This window comes from Scylla paramamosain, chromosome 27 (genome assembly GCF_035594125.1).
Source record: "Scylla paramamosain isolate STU-SP2022 chromosome 27, ASM3559412v1, whole genome shotgun sequence".
NCBI classification, from domain to species: Eukaryota; Metazoa; Arthropoda; class Malacostraca; order Decapoda; family Portunidae; genus Scylla; species Scylla paramamosain.
In genome coordinates, this window is record NC_087177.1 from 2127501 (window position 1) to 2134381 (window position 6881).

The 6881-nt window shown below is 42.9% G+C and overlaps 1 protein-coding gene across 8 annotated transcripts in view; it reads right to left on the minus strand.

The window, feature by feature from the left end:
• The window catches only part of LOC135114028 (uncharacterized), a 41204-nt gene extending 36183 nt beyond the window's left edge, over positions 1-5021 (minus strand). For 4 of the 8 annotated variants that reach the window (XM_064029662.1, XM_064029659.1, XM_064029658.1 and 1 more), the window contains exon 1: positions 4248-5020. The gene's annotated coding sequence lies outside the window, so the exon portion shown is untranslated. Of the gene's footprint in view, positions 1-4247 lie in introns of all 8 variants that reach the window. The other 4 variants (XM_064029657.1, XM_064029656.1, XM_064029654.1 and 1 more) reach the window with 2 other exon arrangements.
• Between the last annotated feature and the right edge of the window lie 1860 nt (positions 5022-6881).

Sequence of the window (6881 nt, forward strand, 5' to 3'; positions counted from 1 at the left end):
AGTAGTAGTAGTAGTTTTAGTAGTAGTGTTATCCAGGTTCTACAGTACATTCTAGAAAACACTGCACTGCCATTATACCATTTAGGAAAAACTGTGAACCTATCCGCACGTTTCACAGTCACCATCACCTCCGCCCAGCCCTCGCCTGCCTCCGCCGCCGCCGCCGCCGCCTCAAATTTCAATCAACCCACGCGGCGTAATTAGGTTCACGAACAAACCACGCCAAAGGGTCAAGTATTTTACGTCTTTTTGTCTCTATAAAGGATCTAGAAATAATATCCTTAGTGTGCAGCGACACTTCCATTTCCAAAACTGGTCATTTCATTTTTGCGCAGACCACGTAGCGTTTGCTTGTAATTGTAAAATTGTGGAGGCCACTTTTATACAATAGCTCGAGTTGGAATATTTCATTCGAATGCAGAATTTCTCAAGTCAAACATTGTCCTATAGCTCAGTGTTCACGGTACTTGCATAGGAGGGAATGAAATAATTATACGTCCTATTTTTAATGTTTTGATATTCGAGTGTCTATCCCTTTTCTCCCCCCTCACACCACGCACTGCATAGGAACTGATGACAAAACACACTTTTCACTTCACACTAAGAAAATTTAATAGCAAACTCAAGATCACCTGAAAGCTAAAAACGTGAAAGGTAAAAAAAAAAAAAAAAATACAAGTGCACAGAATGGATTTGTGAATCTTCGCACATTCTCTGTAGGAGGTGATGATCAGCAGCCTTTCCACTCTCTTTTCAGGAAATTGAAAAAATAAGTAAATAAATGATTTGATAATTACCCATTAACTAAATGTAAAAATCTTGAAAAAAACGCTCGTGAATACGCGTACCTGCAGTCACCAGGTGTGCTGACAGTGGCAGGTAACAGACATTGCCCCTTCAGGTAACAAATCTCCGCCATAACGATTTCCCCTCAGCTGAAGCATTGCTGATAGAATATAAGTGCCTGAAACGATGCTTTATAATTCAAAAGAACACACACACACATACACACACATACACATTGTAGGCCAAAGTGCAATGGGCAAGATGGCAGGAGGTGATTTTAAAGCCTTGCAGTGTATAAAGGGGAGAGGTCTGGTAGAGACTCGGAGGCCCTGCACACCACGAGGAGAGAGAGAGAGAGAGAGAGAGAGAGAGAGAGAGAGAGAGAGAGAGACTAACCAACTGACTGTCTGACCAATAAACAGAGACAGACAGACAGAAAGACAGACATAGACAGACAGACAGATAGATATAACATAATAACCTTTCTTTTTCTTGACCAATGCGGTTTTCTTCATCCACAGATCCTCAAAGAACAGACTGTGCTTTTCTTTCAGACTCGATCCAGCTAACTTCCTCTTTTCTGCTAAGTCTTTCCGACACTTTACATTTTGCCTTGTGGGCACAAAAAATAACCCTTTGATCTCGACGGGAGTCTCATTAAAGTGTACTGCAGCTATAGGTTGTTACGGTAAAACCACCACAATATCCTTCTCAAGGCCTTTTACAAACTCCTAACACATGACTTGTGACGGTTTCACTGATTTCTCTTATTTGCATGTATCATATTTTTTTTCTTTCTTGTTTGCCTTTGAGTTTTCTCTTGGTGTGCCTCAGAAAGTTAAATGAACGTTGTAATCTGATTTTTTTTTTTTTCCCTACGGGCATTTTCTTTATTCACCATAGACTGTGAAGTGTATGTTATAACATTACTTGCCATTTATTTATTGGCACACTTTCTTAGCGTCCATTTAAAGAAAAAATAAAACATATTAAAGTCTTCTTTTTCTTTTATTTCCTCACAAACATTCTCCTTCCACATAAACGTTACCAAAGCCGTCACCATCTACAGAAGCCACAATGTGATTTGTACATTTTCCTCACAAGGGATAGAATATGTTACACTGGCTGTAAGAATACGAGTATATATTATAATCTTACAGCACCATTCACGTTTTCTTTCGGAGAGAGAGAGAGAGAGAGAGAGAGAGAGAGAGAGAGAGAGAGAGAGAGAGAGAGAGAATATTTCACCTCCGTTTTCTTTTTGTTGATGAAGCCACACTAAAGCTTCGAAACATGCAGCGATCAGAAAGAAGCCTGCTGTGATCTGGAGGCACTTCATTTTTCAACCCTTCTCCCTTGCCCCTCTCCTTCACGCCTTTTTAAGTACGTTCCTCACCATTGATTCCTTTCCTGCTGTTGCTGCTGCTTATCGATCCCAGATTCTTCTATTTTCTTTTCTCTCCAGCCACTCCACTGAAATATCTCTACCACCTGAACGGATTGCAATAGATCTTATCTCCGCGCCACTGAATTTTTGTCCTCCGCTCTCCCCTTCATTTTTATTTTTTTTTTTTTCTTTCTCCCTCCGTGAGTAGTTATTTCCGCGCGAGAGAATAGTCGGACAGGCAGCAGGGTGGAAGCGAGGCAAGCGATGTGTGTGTGTGTGTGTGTGTGTGTAGTTGGCTGGGCTGGCAAAGTAACAGGTGTGGTTGTCATAGTAGTAGAGTAACAGGTGTGGGTTTGTGTAATAGAAGTGAGAGTAACAGGTGTGGGCTTGTGGCAGTGTAGAGTAACAGGTGAGGGCAGTGAGGTGATGGTATTTTTATAAGACTTAATAATTCTTTAAATTTCAAAAAAATATTAAATAAATCCATTAACCACACATGGTACATCCAATTTGTGGTATTCTGACAACCAAGTCTCTCGTTTGACTTGAAGAGATATCAATATCTTGGAGGTCTTCGTTTCTCAAGCCATACCATACTCTCTAGATAGACGCGATGAATCATCCTTGCTGGACACGTCTCTCGGAGGAATTCGTCACTGACAGCATGAAAAGTCGCCCTTGTTTTTGGAAGCACGAAGATGTCACGTGCCTCAAGAAAGGTTCCTGCCTCCCGACTACCCAACCAAGAACAATCCATGCACGTTTTTCATCCAGTTCGCCTCGTCTGTAGTTGACAAGACATAATTAAGAGGCGATCAGTGACTGTTTTCCACTGTGAAGGAGCCATGTTTGTTTACACTTGACGGAAAGTGCAGATGAACGGTTGCTGTGTGTGTGACGAGGCATGGTCGAGAGATTGTTGATTTTCAGTCGAGGAAAAAGAAGAGAGAGAGAGAGAGAGAGAGAGAGAGAGAGAGAGAGAGAGAGAGAGAGAGAGAGAGAGAGAGAGAGAGAGAGAGAGAGAGAGAGAGGCGAACAAGAATTTAGTGTGATGGTTCCATAGCCTTCTACTAGTTAAGTCCCATCATCCCCAGCCTGCCACTTTCCACAGCTAATGTGATGATTCCACGCTCTGCCTGATGATGCTCCGTTACTCTCTACATCACTCATTTCAACAAGTCACGCAGTTAAACGCACGCGTCACAAGTTTGCCGTGAAAGTTCACGCGACAACAGCAAGCTTGCTAATGCTTTTGACAAATTAGCTCGAGATGTGTACCTTAGCCCAGCCGATATTGCATGAACTTCCCTGAGTTATTTACTAGTAGTGGTGGCAGTAATAGTAGTAGTAGTAGTAGTAGTAGTAGTAGTAGTAGTAGTAGTAGTAGTAGTATACAGTAGTAGCAGTAGTGATACTACAGTACTACTACTACTATTACTACTATTGTTACTATTACTACTACTATTATTACTTTTACTATTACTGCTAATATTATCACTGCTGCTACTACTATTTTATTTGTTATCATTATTATTATTATTATTATTATTATTATCATTATTATTATTATCATTATTATATTTAATAAAGTTGTAAACACCTACTATTGGTATTATAGCATAAGTACTAACAGCAGCCTCAATAGTGATGGTGGTGGTGGTGGTGGTAGCTATGCTAATGATTGTCGCGAGAGTTTGTGGTGGTGGTGAAGGTGGTGGTGGTCACGGTGGTGATGGTGGTTGTGGTTATAGAGCGCTGGAAGATGTTGCTTTGTGCACAACTCAGATTCTCACGATATTCAAAGCTAGTATCACTACAACGTTAAAAATAAATAAGTAAAAAGTAAAATACCACGAAAAAAATATATATACTAGAATTGACGAGGATCATCAGTAAAAGTCTCCTGCATTCTGTCAACATACTATATAATTAACATCCCAAATTAATCATATTGTTTGTGTTTTACGACACGTTTTTTGTCACAATGGATCATTTGATATCTTCATTGTCAAAAATTTCCCCACAGCGTCACGCCACTCCCTTCACAAACGTCTGGCCGGCGAGCGATACTCACCACCACAGGCTGCCGCGTCTCCCTCAGGCCTGCGCTTCATTTTTCTCCTGGGACATTGAATGAAAGAGTTGTCCTCACGTGATCCCGGCAACGCCTTTACGAGTCTTCGACATACCAAGCACTCCAAGGGCACTCCATCATCCTGACCCTGACTGGCTGGGTCGACGAGCGTGTTGACACCCGGGACACTGACACTCAAATGCAGTGTCATTAAACTTTCTTTTTACATGTGTGTAGTACACCCACGTCTGTCCTCCGGCCTGCTGCACCACTGGACGAAGCTTTGTAGTCGTCGCTACTTCAGCCACTCACGCCAGGCCGCGTCTCACTACACAAGCAGTACAAACACAGCCGCGGCAGAACTTTAATCATAGTTTCATCTCGCTCACTGTTTCAGAAAAGTTATTTTAATTTTATTTTTGCCAAACGTCAGTGACTGGATTACAGCGAGGATGCCACTGACAGCTGACGCTCAGCATCCATTGCCTCTGTTTGTTCTGAAAAGTTTTGAGTCTCCTCAGTGTGCCCCGTTCAGCCTCGACAGGGAGCGTCTGCCCGCCATCCACTCACCCGCGCCACCACCAGCTCCACTGGCCCTGCTGCACACTCTGGCCGACGTCCTCCCTCACACTACAGCCCTGTGGGCCCCGCGGTGCGCACGCCGCCCCTCCTACCACCAGCTTCCCCATCGAATGCATGAGGAGTGAAGCACGGCGCGGACAATTGGCCTGATAGACACGTCCCTCCTTAATAATCCACTGATAAAAATCATAAAAAGACAGTCAACAAACTAAAAAAAAAAAAAGCAAAGATCAGTTTCTCAAACGAGTTTTCAAAATACCCCATCTTCTTAATTCTAGATATCAGCGATGCCGCGAATTCCAGATTTATTACGAGAGGCAAGAAAGAAAGAAGAGAGTAACCGTGCCGTGATGAAAACATTCTCCGGGAGAGTTTTCAGCGTTCACTTTAAATCATAGGATGAGGTGACGCCAGGGCAACGCGGCGGGGCGACTCGGCGAGGCCATGATGGCTCCCCGGGGAACCATTTGTAGTTAATCCGTTATGGTGGTGGTGGTGGTGGTGCGTGCGTGCGCGTGAGAGAGAGAGAGAGAGAGAGAGAGAGAGAGAGAGAGAGAGAGAGAGAGAGAGAGAGAGAGAGAGAGAGAGAGAGATAATCAGCGATATAAAAAAAGGAAGACAACCAAAGCAGCGCCGCGAGTGAGGACTTGAATAATTAATGAGCGAGCACAAAGCAAGGAGGGTCGTGAGGTTGCGTCCCGAGAAGGAAAGAAAGTAATATCATTTCATCAAAAGGAGCAATATAATGATGATCAAGCATTGCAATAAAGGAAGACCGATATAGGATTATACTAATACAAGGGCACCGTGATACACTCTGATGCACTAGTAATAAAACAAGGCAAAGGAAGTGAATACGAGGGCGATACTGAGCCCAAGAGTAGTACGTTAAACAAATAAGTAAAACATTATCTGAATAGAGAAAAATAAATAAAAGATAAAGGAAAACCTACGATACTCATCTCAGCTTGGATATAAAAATAACCTGCAAATTAAGAGAGAGAGAGAGAGAGAGAGAGAGAGAGAGAGAGAGAGAGAGAGAGAGAGAGAGAGAGAGAGAGAGAGAGAGAGATGAATAAAACATAACGTAGTATTAATATAGCAGAGATTTGGTGAATTCATGAGCAGAGGGATATGAGGAAACGGAAAAAAGTTATAAAACCACGAGGGAAAATCAAGGAAATACTCGATAGGATACTGATAAGAATATAAACAACAAAATACGACTAACCAGTAACCAGAGTGATGTAGTGAAGATATAAAGACACACACGACCATAACAAATAGACGAACATAAATACGTCGTACAGAACGACACGGATTCTGGAAGTGGTGTGGAGGAGTGAAGGTTCTCTCTCTCTCTCTCTCTCTCTCTCTCTCTCTCTCTCTCTCTCTCTCTCTCTCTCTCTCTCTCTCTCTCACAGTGGGATGAAATATGACACCCATGTTTCTCTCTGTAAGAGCATATTCCCTCCCTTTCATGTTCAGTGTCCAATGTATTAGGAGGCAGAGCGCTGATAGCCACCAAAGTGCCACAGGACTGGACTCTTGAATGGTACAAGGAGAAAGAGACCCTGATGTATGAAAGGTGGTATGGTGGAAGCCTGGGTGGTGTATCTTCTCTTCCGATCGAGGGCATAGTGTATGGATGTGAATGCCAGGAATTACCGATGGTCTGAGTCCCGTAGCTAAGTGTCCTAGATGTGTGACATGGAAAAGGACGAGACAGTGGAGCATGTGGTGCTGGAGTGTGAGATGTATGAGAGAGACAGGATAGAAATGACGCAAGTGATTCTGACAAAGTTAGGGCATGATAGGAATAAAAGAATGGAGAAAACAGGAAGGGAATGGATGGTTCTGCTCCTGGGACTGTGTGGAGGGACGAATGAGAGATGATTGAGGCAGTGAAGGAGTTCCTGAAGAGAATGTGGCGTGCCAGATGTAGGGACAGTTAGTATGAAGGATACTGTTCGTTTCCTGCTTGTTTTGTAAGTTTTTTCTTGCTACAGGAGTTGTGTTCCAAAGATCTGGCTCAGGAGCGATCCCGAGTCA